Source organism: Cupressus sempervirens, chromosome 5 (assembly GCF_028749045.1).
Source record: "Cupressus sempervirens isolate cs-2001-9-10 chromosome 5, ASM2874904v1, whole genome shotgun sequence".
NCBI classification, from domain to species: domain Eukaryota; kingdom Viridiplantae; phylum Streptophyta; class Pinopsida; order Cupressales; family Cupressaceae; genus Cupressus; species Cupressus sempervirens.
This window is the reverse complement of record NC_143122.1, coordinates 71573343-71590637: the sequence shown is the minus strand read 5'-3', so window position 1 is coordinate 71590637 and position 17295 is coordinate 71573343. Positions and strand designations below refer to the sequence as shown.

At 38.4% G+C, this 17295-nt stretch overlaps 1 protein-coding gene and 2 long non-coding RNA genes across 4 annotated transcripts in view; all 3 read left to right on the top strand.

The window, feature by feature from the left end:
• The window catches only part of LOC149554604 (uncharacterized), a 79376-nt gene extending 75469 nt beyond the window's left edge, over window positions 1-3907 (top strand). Inside the window, exons 2-3 of one of the 2 annotated variants that reach the window (XR_016364394.1) lie at window positions 2275-2401; window positions 3514-3907. This is a non-coding gene — a long non-coding RNA (uncharacterized LOC149554604). The remainder of the gene's footprint in view (window positions 1-2274; window positions 2402-3513) is intronic. The other variant, XR_016364393.1, reaches the window with a different exon arrangement.
• Window positions 3908-11677: 7770 nt separating this feature from the next.
• LOC149554602 (uncharacterized) overlaps window positions 11678-17295 on the top strand; it is a 47940-nt gene continuing 42322 nt past the window's right edge. Inside the window, exon 1 of the mRNA XM_089828657.1 lies at window positions 11678-11989. The gene's annotated coding sequence lies outside the window, so the exon portion shown is untranslated. The remainder of the gene's footprint in view (window positions 11990-17295) is intronic.
• Window positions 12017-13678, top strand: LOC149554603 (uncharacterized). Its single transcript, XR_016364396.1, has 2 exons — window positions 12017-12659; window positions 13221-13678. It is a non-coding gene; the product is annotated as an uncharacterized LOC149554603 (long non-coding RNA).

The window sequence follows — 17295 nt, the reverse complement described above, 5'->3', positions numbered from 1 at the left end:
AAACATGAGTCGAGTGATCAAAATTATTCATGAAACAACAAAGATCTCTTCATTCTTATATATTTCATTTTCTTATTTTTAATTAAATCTATGCATACTCATCCACTTATTTCTCTCAAACAATGTTTTTCTTCCTTCTCCCGTCCTTCCCTTGTTAAGTTTGCTGAATCTGTATTCCAAAATACTGATTTCCAGGCAAATCTGACACAATTACTTATCGCCAAGGAGGCCATGACGCTTGTCTTGGATTCGTCGGGGAAAAATGGGTAAAATACCACTTGCTAAACAGTCATCGACATACCCAGATCAGGCCAAGGATCTATTTGCGATCAAGTCATGAAAAAAAACCTGAAAACAAGCGAGAACTTTATTTACTTAGGAATGTGTTTCCTATCTTATTCACCGTTTTTGTCTCTCCATCTTCTGTCGAGTGTAAGGAAATTGTGAGCTCCGGATCTGGAAGTCCTTGTTGAAAAGAGTTGAAGGGTGAGATGCAGAGCTGTTTCTCTTTCTAGGAGCTCCTATGACACTTTTGAAGCTCACGGTAGTCCAATAATCCGCTGTAGACTATGGAAACCTGGCCTGGATTCCCAACACAAATCAGGATCTCTGTAACTGCGATCGTCGTCTTCATGAATGAAATGAGTAATCTGATGTGCCAAACCAGTGACGTGGGTTTTCAAGTCTGATATTCCAAACAAGAGATGGGTTTTCAATGAATGCTTGTAAGAAGCTACAGGATTCCATAACCCTAGCTTTAGCAATTTAAAATATTTTAGATGATGAAACATTTTTTAATTCCATTTATATTGAAACAGCAAATGAAGAAATAACTAAATTGATTATTTATATTTTGCAGAGAAAATTACCGCGGCAGGAACTAACAATGGTTGGACTCTTTCTAAATTTAGTTATTTTCTAATTAGGGTCTAAAAAATAACTAATATAATTGATTAAGTAATATGACACTAAGAGAAAGCAGAATAAGAAACGTGGGCCAGATAAAATAGAAAGCTGTGTTTTATATAATAAAATGTAAATAAAGATATGATTATATGATATCTATATAAACAACTTAGAAGGAATCTTTTATACCATGTACTGCTGTAAACCAGCACATAGTATTCTGATCTTAAACAGCCCCATCAGATTATAAAAGGACATCACAGCAAAGCTTCTTCTTGGGATTGAAAGGTAAAGTCTAAGCTGCTTATTTTGTTATTATATGGTTAAGCCCTGTTCTAGAATAGCATTCCTAGGTTTTACCGAGTAAAGCACTGCTTTGCAGTGTGTTATCAGAAAATATTTGCAGTCGAAGAATACATGATATTGTAGTGCATGTTTGCAGTACTGGTAGGTTGTAATAAGCTCAACACATTCACCTTGTTCGTAGAGACTCTCTGTATTAAGAAGGGTATCTATGAACAAGTTGAATATGTTTCTGTTACATTCCACAGCACTGCAGGATGTCCAACAGAATCATATGTTCTTCAACTCTTTACAGATCGGAGAAGTTATGCCTGACTATGGTATTTGTAATGGTAGATATATTTTCTTCTTGCAACAATACTGCCCTCATGGGCATGGCCTGTTTCACTCCAGTTGTCACAGCTACTTGTTGTAGCTTCATATTTTCAAAGTCTACTATTTTATCTGTTTAAATAGTTTTATCTGAATATTATACTCAGAAAGCACTATTGTAGGTATGTTTTATTAATATTATTTCTTTTAATTAGGTGTTTAAAGTAGCACCATTACAACCCCATGGATATGCCCTGCTTCACTGTAGCTGTCACTGCTCTCTGTGGTAGCTTCAACATTTTTAAATATGTCTGGTGCTTATTAAAGTCCACTATTTTACCTGTATAAAATGTTTTAACGATATGTTCTGTTTTTAATTATTTCTATTATTTGGGTTTTTAAAGTAGAACCAATACAACCCCATGGGTATTCCCTGCTTCACACTGCTCTGTGGTAGCTTCAATTATTTTTTAATATTCCACTGTTAGTCTAATGTAATTTCTACAATCTATCATGTTAGATTCTTGGATTAAATTTGTCCAGTTTTTCACTATTAATGTTTCAAATCATATTATGAAGCATATCATCAGAATGAATGAAGCAATAGATAGAAAGAAAATAAAATAGATCATGTAGTATAGTGTGAAACTTTGATGGCAATGGAATATGTTACTCAAAAAGCAATAACAAAGTTAGTATAGCTTGACAGATACGTTTTAAACTTTAATGGTTTCTATTATCTTTGTGTTTAAGGTAGCAACAATACAACCCCATCGATATACTCTGCTTCATTCGAGCTGTTAATACTCTGTGGTAGCTTCAAATTCTTAAATATGCCTGGTGCTTTCAGAAACGACTAGAAAGAATGCTATGATTGTGGGTAGGTATGTTGTGTTTTTTCATCTGTTATTTGGCTGAAAGTAGCGACAATACTAACCCAGAGGTATAGCCTGCTTCACTGTTAGCTTTAGCTTCAGTTTATTGACATGTGCCTAGTGCCTATTGATATCCACCATTTGTAGAAATGAAATATGGTACTTAGCAATGACTAGAAAGGTTATTATGGCTGATAATGGTATTTATGATTTTAGTTACTTTTTTCAGTTTCAGTTAAGGGAAAAGACTTCATTATTGACAGGGCTCTCAGATATCTTTCAATTACAAAAAAGAGAACATGTGTACTAAAAGCAGATCACTTATGTATAGTCAGATCATTTTTTATCTTTAATCTTTTGTGATTGGGTCATTTGTGCACCACTATTGGGACATTTCATAAAGATTATGAAACATTTAATCACAAGTACTGACATCTTTGAGCATTTTGAAATCGCACTTTGAGACCACTTTGCACTCCCCTAGAAAGAGTTTTGTGAATACCGGAAAGCTGAAACCTTAGCTTTAAGCTCTTTACTAGGATTCTAGATGAACAAAGTTAGTCTAAACGGCTACTAGATATTTTCCCAGTCTAAACGGCTACTAGATATTTTCTCCTAATTACTTCTATTATTGATATCATTACTAGTCCTATGGATATGGCCGGTTTCACATTTGTAGTTCCAAATTTCAATATATCTAGATCTGTGTGGTGCCTATGAAGTCATTTTATCCGTACAGATTTTTCCTCAGAGCACATAATAGTTCAGCCCTGCTTTTAACCTGCAGTAAACAATTTATATGATTTTTCCTATAGCTTGTACATGATCATAGATAATTGGATCACTTCTATATTTAGATTAACCAATTCCAGTGGAAAATGAATAATGTTTATGTAACCTGTGGGCTTTACCTGCGATCCATGTGCATTTCCCTGTGGATAGAACTCTGCCATAGATAATTAATTGCTTTTGGTTTATTTCTATATTTCGCTCAGTAGCCAACACATGTACAGGAGAGCACTTTCAGTTAAATTGATGTTATGTTTCCTTGATATCCTTCATATATGTTCCATTTGAAAAGTGACTCTTTTTTTTGTAATAATGTTCCAATGTGTAGGTGAGAGCAGTGGTTGGAGTAGAGGAACCCTTGAAAAGGGTTGCTGTGTCCAATCAAGATCTGTAGCTCGTACAACAGTGGCATTGGAAGGCCCAGCAATGCGGTCAACTTGGTTTTCTGCTATTGGCAGGCCTAGTGTGCAACTTGCTAAAGATAATGATATTGAAATTAGAGGGGTAATGTTTCTGGAGTGTTTTGCTGAGATTCATTATATTATAAGCGTCTGGGGTCCCTGCAGTTTGTGTGCCTATATAATGTAGCTAAATACTGCTGCCGATTACATGCTATCTTTATTTATAGTTTCACTGGTAGAAAAGCTAGCGTATCGTGCTTTTTGCACAAATATAGAAGTCTTAAATAATCGTTTTTGATGAATAAGGCTTTTTTATATTAATTGATAATATTACACTATATATTTTAAAAAAAAGTTAGGTATACATGATTTCCACAAGTCATATGGACCGCCGCTGGAAGGCAATAATAACAATGTATAAAAAAACAAAAAAAACAAAAAATCACTTCAGGCGTCAAGACGGTACGAATCAAGGGAAGTGGGATCCAATTTTGAGGTTTGTGGGTGGGTCAGTGAGAGACCATCTATCATGATCTTTATCTTTTTCCTTCTCAGTTCTGAGAGGCGAAATGGCCAAGGCCAGGCAAGGGAACCACTTGAAGAGGTGGCAACAAGCCACAAAGATTTACCACCGGGAACATGCCTAGTAGTGGAAATGGCAGGAAGGAAGAGAGCTGGAACAGCAAGGGACCAACTGGAGCCATGGTGTGGTGGGGAAGCCAAACGACAATGACCTTTGTCTGAGACCTCGAGGTCTGTGAGTGGCGTCTATTGTTGGCAGAAGTGGAGTCTGTGCACTCTGACAACTGTACATGGAGCATTACACCAATGTTGTAGAAGCTTTGAAGTAACCTTGTCTAGCTGAGGGTTAAAGAGAAAATGGATCAGACAACAAAAATTATTGATCCTCAACTATGCACTTGGATCAGACCACTTGTCAAACTGCAATTACTGTGGGAGCTTTTAGGTTAGGATATAATGGCTCCGGCCAGCGGTGAACCAATTGTTTCTGGTTCTCTTGCTACTGCTTCAAAATGCCATGGTGCCGCCTCCGAACAAACGCCCGCGCAAGTTTGTCTCTAAGGTCTTTCACGAGGTAATCCTGATATTATCCTTCCTTTACAAGAATTTGATGCTGCTTGTGACTGGTTAGAACAGCATACCTTGATAGGTTATTTTGTTGGTAGGACTCCTCCTGAAGCTATTGTTCGAGACTGGGTTAACAAATGCTGGACTCCTCATGGAGTCCGCCTTGATGTTGTGCAAAACCTTGCCAAAGGTTTTTTTTTATTTCGCTTCGCTAACCCGTCGCAAGCAGACGCGGTCTTTAACAACGGACCTTGGTCTATGCGTTCCTCTCTGCTTGTTTCCCAAAAATGGTCTCGAGACTTCACAGTCTCGGATGATAAAAAGCTTAGGGTTCCTATGTGGGTCGAGTTTCCAGGTCTTCCCTTGCCATGTTGGCCTTTCATTGAGTCCATTGCCAAAACCCTTGGCAAAGTTGTCACTAAGGAGCTTGAGAAATTTTTTAATGCCCGTCCTCAGCGACTCGTTTGCATCGAAGTTGATCTTTCTAAGGATCTCAAGGATTCTATGGAAATCCATATTGGAGATCAAACCTTCTCCCAGAAGGTGCTTTACTTGAATTTACCCAACACCTGTTATAGGTAACAGTCCGTGGAACACAAGATCAAGGATTGCCCTTTGGCTATGCCTAGGGTCAAGCCCACGGCTAAAGAAGCGTCTGCCAAATAGGCCAAAGGAAAGAAGGAAGAATGGGTTACTGTTGGGCGCAAGGGCAAGGATCCCTTGAATCCCTTGTCCCCCAAGCCGTCTTATGCGGCGATCGCCGCGGTGCCTCCTATTACCACAAGAGCGTCCGCACCGGCTAGCATGGGGCCATGGGGCCACATGCGGCTCCCACAGCGCCTATTCCGGGGGTTTCGCAGGTTCCAAACCCTGCTAGTACGTAGGGGATTAACGCGGCCGCCAAAGTTTCTGCCTTGGTTGGGGTTCGTGCTCCTATTGCAGTTTCTTCCATTGTGCCATCAGCGACAAGGCGTTCTTGCAATCCTCTTGGACGTGCAGAGAAACCAGAGGTGAAATGGCAGGCTGTTAGGTCAGACGATTTCCCGTCTGACTTCCACCAGGTTTCTACCTTCTTGTAGAATAGTTACTCCTCTCTTGAGGACGAGGATGATATGGAAGAGTTCTCATGAACTTCCTCTCTTGGAATGTTCGAGGTCTTTTCGACCTCTCTAGAAAATTCTATGTCCGGGACACCCGTCATAGACTTGGTAATTTAGATTTTCTCTACCTGCAAGAAGTTAAGATTTTTGGTTTCATGCTTTCTGTTGCGTGCCGTGTCATTTGGCAGGATGGTATTCTATTTTCCTCTCAGCATGAACCTGGCCGAGGTGGTGTAGTTACTCTCCTGTCACCTCGCCTTCATTCTGCTATTATTTCGCACGATTCTGACCCCACGCATAGAATTATCTGGCTTTTGCTTTCCATTCACAATCATTCTTTTGGAGTCATTAATGTTTATGCCTCCAATGATGCTGTGGAAAGGTCCCAGATGTGGGTTTGGCTAGCTGACAACTTGCCTCCTGCTACTTGGGTCATGTGTGGGTTTGGCTAGCTGACAATATGGTTGAAGTTGCATCTGACAAAGATGGCATTCTGCCCCTTCGATGGACAACTGGGGAAAGAGAAGCCTGGTACTACATCCAAAATAAATTGGGCCTTTTTTATCCCAATACAAACCATCACCAGGGTAATGGGGTCTGGCACACGGTCCAACTTTCGAGCTGGCTTTGATCGCATTTTAAAGCGCCTTGATCGTGCTACGATCTTTGCACAATCTTTTTTCTCTTTTTCTGAAGATCGAGATTTGCCTGTCATTCCCGTGATAGATGTGACGTTATCCGACCACAACCCCATCTATTTTGTCATTTCTTGGCAAACAGCTGTCCCCAAGGTGGCCAAGTCTCAGTTCTTCCTCAACACGTCTGTACTACTGCATGCTTCCACCATCACGCACATCCAACGTGTCTGGAATTTGGAGCCACGTCCGCCATCTCAGCGGGGATGAATTCAATGGTGGAATGATGCCATTACCAGAACTGCGTGGTTTTTGCGCATCTATGGGCGCCAGCTAGCAATTTTCAGGAAACACTCTTATGAAGCAAACACCCTCGCCCTCAAAAAAGCCTCTAAGGCTCTCACCTTCAACCCCTTTGATGTGGATTTGCAAATTAATCTTGCCAAGCTTCGCCATGACAAGCAAATTGCTGACAACTATGCTGCTCATGGAGCTCAAACCAAGGCCCGTCTCCACTAGTTGGAGGTTGGCGATAAAGCCTCGAAGGAGTTCTTTCAAGCTTTCCGGGCCCGTCATACCAATCTTGGGATTAAAAAGATCAAACAGGGAACGACTGTTCTATCCAGTCTCCCTAACATCCTGCAAGCCTTCGTTCATCATTATGAGAACGTTTTTGCTTCACAAGGAAATTCGGTTGCTCAAGAGGAGGCTCTCAGAAAGTGTATCTCTATTACTTCAAACCGCCTTGCGGTTGAGCAACGTGCTTTCTGTGAGCAACTTCTTTCCCTCAGAGACCTTAAAGAGGCAGTTGACTCCATGGCGGATGACAAGTCTCCTGGATGTGATGGCTTTCCTTGTGAATTTTACAAACACCTCTGGGAATAAATAGGTCCTGACCTGCACAAAGTCTATCTCGAAGCATACCATACTAAAAGCTTAGGAGCGATAATAAATAAAGGGAATATCAAATTCATATCTAAAGCTGGTGATCCTAAGGACATCCAATTGGAGGCTCATTATCCTTCTGAATGTGTCTTATAAGATCATTGCCAAGGCGCTCTCCCTCAAAATCAGGCACATGTTGCCTTTAATTGTGCGGCCTGAGCAAACTAGCTTCATCAAGTCCAAATATTCTTGACAACATCATTGTTGTCTAGGAGGGTATGGAATGGGCTCGCAAGTCCAAGCAGCAGGCTATCTTTTTAAAGATTGATTTTGCTAAAGCCTATGATCACATTGAATGACCCTTCATCTTGGCCATGCTTCAGGCTTTGGGTTTTGGCCCCAATTTTCTTCAGTCCATGGAGATGCTAACACTTGCATTACCATCAATAATTCTCAATTTGAGGCTTTTGGACTTTTTCGTTCAATCAGACAAGGTTGCCCTCTAGCTCCAGTGCTTTATGTCCTAGCTGCTGAAGGTTTTGGCTATTTGTTAGCTCATTCTGTGTCTTCAGGACTGATTCGTGGCATTTCCTTGCCTGATTCTTCCTCCCAGTTAGTCAATGATCATTTTGCTGATGATTCCTTTCTTACACTTCTTGAGGATGAAGAAAATATCAAAAACGCTTTAAATTGTCTGGACACCTTTTGTCAAGCCTCTGGCTCTGCCATCCAATGGCATAAAATGCTCTGTTACCGCCAGTCTTTTTTGCCAACTCCACCTTGGCTCAGCTAGTTCCAGTGGAAATGGGTTACTCACCGGGAAATCTTCCACTTTCTTGGCATTCCCTTTGCCTTCCAAGCCTCTCTTGTGGAGCTTTGGAATGCTGTGCTTGCCAAGATTAGCAAAAAGCTTGACTATTGGATCACCAAGCCGCTTTCTCTTGCTGGTAAATTCCAGATTTGTTCTAAGATTCTGGCCACCACCCATGTCTACTATCTTCCTGTTGGGCGCCATCCAAAGCTTCCTATCTCAAGCTAGAACGTTTGCTCAGAGATTTTCTTTGGGCTTCTGGTTTTGACCATCATGGTTTTCACAGAGTTGCTTGGGATTTTTGTTGTCTCCCAAGGGAGTTTGGTGGTCTTGGCCTGCTTTCAACTCGGAAACAAGGCCTTGCTCTCTGTGCCAAATGGATTATCAGAGCTATCTCTGGGGACGAAGCCTAGGAGATTTTGGTAAGGCATTGCATTTCTTCCGGCTTCCTTGTTAATAGGCCTGCATGGAAGGGGATTGGTTTTCATACCCTTCTCATCATGCGTGAACTTGTGGCCATTCAACGCTCATTTATTATTAAGAGTATTTGGAAAGCCTGGGAAGCTCTTAAGCTGTGGCTTCGTTGGGCTAGAGATGAGCTTCGCAATGGGCTTTCCTTGAATCAATAGAACATTTGGTGGTCTCCCCTATTTTCTATGCAGTGTACTCCTCTCGCCAAGATTCAAGGTGCCAGTGCTCTACGTTTTTTCAAACGTGGCAACTGCACTCCTAAGGATCTCTTTTCAAGAGTCACCATGAGTTTCAGGTCATGGGAAGATATGCAAGTTTAGTACCGCCTTGTCAATACAGATCAACAGAGTTTGACCTTCTGCTGTCTTCCATCCCTCTGCACCTAGTTCATAAGGTGGGGATTCAGTCTGGTCGGCCTTGGTGGCATGATTGGAAGTGGTATCCTGCCACTCCATTTGCCAATTATAAGCCCAATATGGGGTACCGATGGCTCTCGCCTCATCTTCCGATGGTTGACACGCTTAACCAGTGGTGGCATTTGCAATCTTCGCTCTCTCAATGGAGAAAACGTTTTGACACCATTTGGAGTGCTATTACAGAACCCAAGATTGGCCACTTTGCATGGTGCCTTGCCTTCCAAGGTCTTCCTCTAGGGCCTCGGCTCAAACACATTAGGGTTCCTGATCCTAGATGCCCCTTCTATGGTCAATCTGAGTCCTTTTTGCATATTTTCTGGTTTTGTAAGCGTGCTCAAAATTATTGGCATTGGATTCATGATTTTTTCAAGCCTTTCAGGCCCGAACCATTTTCATGGCACATGATCCTGTTGGGTGATTCCCCCAGAATTCCTCGGAAATTCACTCAGATTTGACATACTTTCAAGATGGAAATTTTGTTTTCTCTATGGAAAGATAGGAATGTTGTTTTGTTCACTCATAGCTTTTTGGATGTTAGCATTGCTATGTACACTAAAGCATGCATTTGTAATAATGTGATTATGCAGATCTAGGTGCAAGCTAATAAAGTTGCCCTAGAAGTTGCTCACTTACATGAATTGTTAAATCATTGGAGCAATGCTCCTTGTACCATTGCCAGAGTTCCTCCGCATGCCTTGGCTGATGCCTTTACGCCTTGTGGCCGCTGTTCTCGCCGCCACTCACACACGTTACACTCCCAAGCTTCCTGCCACCGCTCTCCCAGTGGTCGTGATGGAAGATGGAGGCGTCGCTCTGCTTCCCCACCCCGCGGTGGTTCTGGCTGGTCCTCGGCTCCGCCTCCTGGGCCTCAGCGAGCGCATTCTGGGAAATTTCCTCACCTGGCTTTGGCGATTTCTCCTCAGCGGCCTGAGGTTAAGGAAGCGGAGGCTGCCCTTGATCTTGTTGCTGCTGATGATGGCTGGACTGTTCCCAGTCCGCCCCACAATCCCACTGATACGTGGGGATTTCCTGATAGGGATGATCCTCTCCTCCTTCACCTGGCACTGCCTTGGCAACCTGAGGTGGTTTTTTTTGTTTTTTTGATGAATAGTTGCTATTTTCGGCTTCGGCCATATTGTTAAGTCCGGCTTCGACCGTGTGAACTCTCTTACGGGGTGATCTTGTATCCTCCAGCCCCTTTTTTGTGAATTGTATTCTTAGTATATTTTATTAATAGAAAAGGACTATTCATCAAAAAAAAAAAAAACATTTAAATATGTTAACATATTTTTGCACCAAAATTCGATATACAACTTCATCTCATCGTATCATAAGCTTTGCCAAAATCTAGCTTCACCAACAGAGCATTTTGCATTTTGCCTTGTTTGTTGAGCCCACTCATTAGTTTATGGACATGGCTATCCTCCCGCACCATTGACTAAAATTCAAAAAAACGAAAACACAGATTTTTTTTGAAATTTTCAATATTTGATCTTCATGATCTGTATATTTTGTGATCGAAAACAACAAAAGTTTTGAGAATGTGTTTTTGTGAATCTGAAAAAGAATCATGTTTGACATTTAAATTTATTTTTTTTCCCTTTCTTTGGTGCATTTTGTTTGGAGATTAGCTAGTACCTTAGTTTATCAAGTCAAAATCAAATTATTAACAAAAGAACAGTGTGATTGGTCTCCATTTAGAGATATTCTCAGTACTAAAGATAACAGATTTCCACAATCCATTGATAATAAGATTCCTACTTCTAGGTAAGATTGTGTGAGAGTTTTTTCGCATCAACGTTTTAGATCATACTCAACGATCCATCATCAGGATGAGAGTGCTAAGAATGTTTCGATGGATCATTCTTAGCACTCTCATCTTGATGATGGATCATTGAGTATGATTCGAAACGTAGATGCAAAAAAACTCTCACACAATCTTACCCAAAAGCAGGAATCTTATTCTCAGTACTTTTTCTCTTAGGAAGAAAGTTTATTAGACCTCTATATTTCTGATCGTAAAGTCGGTTGATTGTGGACTTTGTAATGGACAAGATATAAATCAATTTTTAAAAATTTTCAATGATAATTGGTTTGTTTCTAAATTTGGTAACTTATTTATTTTGCTTAGTAAATTAAATAGAGATGAGGGAAAGTAAAATTCAATTAGTAATGATAAGAAATAATAGTTCATAAAAGAGATTAGAATGAGAAATGTAATTTTATGTAAGAATCCATAAAATATTATAAAATGATTGTACAACAATTAATATGTTATATTATTATTATTTTTTATTCTTTAATTATATATAATCAAAAATGATATTTGTGTATATTTTTATTGATATAAGTATAATATATTTATGAAATTTTTTTTAGAAAATATATTACATAATTCATAAAATCACACAAGTACAGCCAAAGCAATTAATAAAATTAAAAATCAGATCAAAAGTTTTATATTGACATATTAACAAAATTTAATCAAATTATATTTTAATCTTAGAATTGTAACTTAAAACAACCCAAAGTAAAATAGAATACCATGTGCTAAAAGGTGCACAAGTTTCATAAAACCAGCAGATGGTATTGTGACCTCAATCAGATCCCATTATATTATTATTATTATATAACAACATCACATCAAAGCTTCATCTCAAGGTGGATTTTTCCTGGGTTTTTACTTTGTTTGGATGCCCTGTTTTAGAATAACATTCATCAGTTTCACTCATGGAGGATATTTACAGTTGAAGAATACATGAAATTGTAGTGCATGTCTGTAGTACTGGTAGATTGTAATAAGTCCAACACATTCACCTTGTTCATAGGGACTTTTTACAATTAAAAAGTATGTTCAGTATGTCTGTGAACAAGTTGAATGTATTGGTGTTACATTCCACAGCACTGCAGGATGCCCAACAGTATCACATATTCTTCAAACTCACTACAGAACAAATAAACTATGGCTGAGCATACAATAGTATTTGTAATTATAGGTATGCTCTTTTTCCCTTTTTGTTAATTACCCCTGTTTTGAGAATAATATTTATAAGAATGTCTTTTTTTCATTTTCTTCCAGTTAATCACTCTGGTATTTAGGTTTTAGAGTAGCAACAATGCAATCCCCATGAGTATAGCCCTGCTTGACTCTGGCCATCAATACTGCCTGCTGTAGTTCCAATATTTCTAGGTATATCTTGTTCCTATACACATAATGCCTAGAAAGGAGTTTGATATACAGATCCATAATATCTCGGCAATCTGTGGTCTTAATCAAGATTTGTTTGCCTTTTCCTGGGGATGATCCTGGAGATTGACCATGACCATAAATAATCACTTGGGCTATTTCTGTAGTTGGACTATTCATTTTTAGTAGAAGAATGCATACTATTTATTCAATCGTTACACTTGGATGCTGCGATTTGTATGGGTTTCCCTATGGGTAGATCCATGCCATAGACGTACACTTTTGGTTGATCTCTTTATATAAGTAGCCAACATAATTATAGGATAACACTTTCTTCTTCTACTTCCTTGATGCCCTTGAGATGAGCTTAATTTTTTCAAAGTTGAGAGAAGTGACCTTGAGGTCTTCTCTTCAAGAGAGGAGAAGTTGAAAGTGGTGGTAGAGGGAATGATAAAGAGGCCTTTATGTCTGCAACCCAGGTCAGTATATTAAACCTTAGCAGTGACATTGGAAGGCCGAATTGAAACCCTGGTTGGTCATCTTAAATAGGATATTGGCAGGCCTTGTTGATCAGTCGGTTATTGAGGTCCCTGGATGGCCTTTAAAAACCTATCTTGTAAGAACTGCAACATGTTTCTTCTTTTGGCTGCATACGTATTCTTTTAGGTATAAATTATTTTTTAAATTATTTTTAGAATTGATGTTGTATCTGATATTGGTAGCTTTACAACCATTCAAATGTTACTTTGTATCTATCATCTATTTGCCTGAATGCTTGCACTGGATTGCTACCTGATTGCATCTCTTGCCAATATGAGTATGTGCTTGTCTGATTTGCTCACCCATTTTCTGCTCTGCTCTCCTTTTTTTTTCTGCATCACGCATTTTTTAGAGACTACTGGTGTGTTTTATGATTGGTAGGTCGAGACTTGATTTTCGGATTGTATCTCTTAGTCAGCTGGAAAAATTTCTCCCACTTGTCTGCAATTGAGAATCAGGATTAATCCGCATAATTACATCAATTACAATATATGGTGCAGGGGACGGGAAAAGAAGAGCTTGCGTTTGAGCAAAAGAATGGCAGGTCGAGGGTCAAACCTCATAAAAAAACGTCGGTTTCGACAATTTTATGATGGGGGAGACAATAAAATAGGGTTTGGACGGGTAAAAGGATTTCCACAACCTTTGCTTGCAAGCTTTAATAGGCCTAAGGGAGAAAGGGGATAGTGAGATGTGAGGGAGGGATTTGATCACAAGTGAAGGAAGAGATAATGAGGAAGAGATAGGAGAGAAGAGGAGGGCATGAGTGGACATCATCTCATCCACTGGGTATGTTATTGTCATGGATGATGTCTATGTTGTTGGGAGATTAATCAACTTTATCAATAGATTGAGTGTCTATTATGATAAGTTTCTTTCCCTAACAAAATATATTTAATTTTAAATAATGTAATCATTTTGAAATAATCAACTTAAAGGTAATTCTTTTTCATTATTATATTTATTTTCAATTGATTTATCCATTTTGAAATAAATTCTTTCTACTATTATCAGTATTTTGAGGTATATGGGCTTAGCCTTGTTAGTGGCATTTATTTAAGAGATTGTGAGGCCTTTTCTACCTCTTGATCATACTTCCTATGAGACCTCTTTTCTTTGAGGCATTGTGAGAGACAATCTTGCCATCTCATATGTTCGTTGATTTGAGAATCTTAGTGATGATTTGATTGGGAATCTAGCTTCGAGATGATCATGAAACATTTCAAAAGGAAAGATATTATGTTCTTATAAAATGGATTTTTTATATGATATTAAGATTAAATTATTAAATTATATATAATAAATTATAATTGTTTCAAGGTGTTCATAATATTATGTTTTACACTATAATCTTGGTTATGAAATTTGTCATAGGCATCCTAGAGATAGCCATACATTTAGTTCATCTTGCTAAAATCTACATTTCCAGTAAGGGAGAAGTTCAATATTCAAAGAATGAGCCAATAGATTTATTTACAACACATGTTATACTCAAGTCCCACACTTACTAAAGTCAAATTTTCATTTAACTCAACTTAGGCGCAAGGTCTCATTCTCAAACAAAAAATTGAGTTTGTCCATGCAACCAAACCTATTTAATGGTGATTGACATTTCGAAGATCCAAAGAAGTAAGGTTGTTAATTCTAGAGTAACGTCCCCTGCCCCCAAAAAAGGAAAAAAAGGAAAAAAAAAAAAAAAACATGCACCTATATGAGGGACAAATCCCTGTGATGAGGAGTCGACATTCACAAGTCCCCCTACCACTACAATTACATTACTGGTGTGCCATCAAGACGCCATTCAGACACACAAATGTCTAGATGTCCTTGAGACATACATGGTGTTAGCCTCGACAAATAATGTTGAAGATAAGTAAGATAATGTCTGTGAAAGAGTCATATCAGTTGTTATGTTGTCATTGATGCCAAGCTTGGATTGGTAAGACATTATGTTAATTTAGTAAAATGTCATATCATTTGATTGATGAAGAGGATTTGAAGAAAGTATGATGATGAAGAAAGTGTTGATAAGTGTATTGTTCTCAATGGGCACTTGATGAGTTAGACTTTGATAGTACGATGTTGGTTTGATTCTTTAACATGATTTGATGAAGTGTTGAGATCATGTATAAGCAAGTCATGAACTCATGAAGTGAGAAGACAAAGAAATAGTAAGTTGCACCAAGCTAGTAAGTGAGATCAGTGAATGAAGGACTAGTGGTCACCGAGCTATTATAGTTGTCACCAAGCATATATGGGCTCTAGTGGTCACCCTGATAACTAGTGCTCACCCTGATAGCTCTTATCTAATGTTGGGCCACAAAATGTTGTCCATGTAGTGATACAAGCAAGTGCAAACTTGTAGGGAAGCTTAGTGAGGCAACCCATAGACATATTTGGTGGACTTCATGTTTTGTGCATGCCATAAACAATGCAATCAAGGTCACTTATAAGATTGACTAGATTGAAAGAGTGGTTATTGATGCAAGAGATATGCATATGTATATGTGCAACCACCACAACTTAGATGAAATCTTCAAGAGCTCAATATGGTTCTTGAAACTAATTGAGACCAAATATATGCCATATTTCATTATTTTGGAGAAATGCTTGAGTTGCAATATATGTTGTAATTCTTGATTATGATGCAATAATGAAATCAGTAGGATGGGGGCAAGACAAAGTAGGGGAAGATTGTGAAGGAGATAGTGAAGAGTGACACATTCTGAAGTGATGCAAGATACATAGTCTCTATCATCACTCTAGTTTTCTCGGCTACTAGATATGGAGATGAGGATGCGCCTAACCTTAGAGAGGTATATTATTACATTGATTCTATGCTTGACTAGATGAGGAAAGTACCCCACTTTAGCATTCTGCAATGATCACATTCAACCAATCATTCAACATAGACGGGACAAGTTGAACACATGGCTAGTCGAGGTAGAGTTGCACCGCTTTATGATGATGAAGTGAAGGTAGGGTTCTTTAGTTACATTGTAAAGATGCATGATAGTGATATAATTGGCCACTTGCACCAAGTGGATGCAATTCAACACTCTTACAAATTATTCAGATGCAACAAATTTTGAAAATCAAAGCTATGACACATGAGCATCTTATTTTGTGATGGAAATGTTATGGATAACGGATGTTAAATAATACCATACTAACCACTTATGTTCTATCTCAAGTTTCCAATTCTTCAATTGCAAAGAGGAACTAGCCTTTAATTATAGCTTCATCCACTCTATTAAGAGAAACAAACTTTCCTCTAAGGGAGAAGAGAAGCTAGTGGCTATACACAGTGCCTTAAGTATCCTCTAGAGCATAAGATACATATGTACAAGGAGATCACAACATCACGATAGAATGTAGATCCAAACGAGCCATCATAGATTGATGAGGATGATATTGCAATAACTACATATATAGCATCAAGATAGTGTTCCTTTGATGGATCTTGACCACGGGGACTCCATTAATTGACATTGTATATAAATCTATGTAATTTATTATTGACATTGTACTAAAATGTGTTCAATTCATCTATTTACTCATTCTTGATTCTTTTTTTTAGTATTTTTCACATTTTAAAACTTTAATATGTATATTATTAAAGGAATCTAGCTTTACATAAACATTCTTAGGAATATCTTCTTGTGTGTGTGTGGCAAGGGGAGGGGGGGGGTGACTATATATTGATCTAAGATAATTTCTACTCTCTTGATTTAATATCTTCCCCCAAGTCAATATGCACATAACATATTTTTCATTGACTAGAAACTCAACCCTAGCACATATAACAAAATTTATGATGTAGTACAAGGGAGGTGTATCCCAAAGGAGATGACCAAGCCCCCAACAATAACAACACATTAGAAGTAAACAAGATACAATTGAAATAAATTCCTATTAACAACAAATCTTGAATTACATCCAATGAACCAAATACATGTTGGGTTGTAAGGCCTTCCTAGTTATGGTCAATACATTCCAGATTACAGACCAAATTCGCAACTCTCGATCTATCCTCTTTATCTACTTGGCATGCAATACCATTACATATATAGCCACTAGGACACATAAGTCGACTTTGAGTTCATAATCTCCAATAAGGAAACATGTTATACAATATATGACCAACTCTTAATGAATGAATGACCAAATACATAATACATTATAAAACCTTCAGTGGCCTTAGATATAGGTGCACATTTTATCCACCTATCTAAATTCAAGAGTACGCAAGCGAACTCTTAAATATAGAACCTCGCCAAAATAAATACTAGGCATTGCATTAAAGAACAACATAGGAAATCAACACCCAATAAGATGCAGAATAACTCCCACCAAATGTAATATTAAATTATGCGCACTTAGGATGATGATCCATGATAGGTCCATAATATGAAGCTAAGCCCACAGAATTTGGAAAGGACAAACAACTGATTGTCGAATCAAATTGTCAAATAGATAACTGAGAAATAAGAAAATATCTTTTTGGGGATGCAATATTGCCAACAGCTTAAGGATGCTCCTGCATCAGACACCCAAGGTGATAAAAGATGTTCC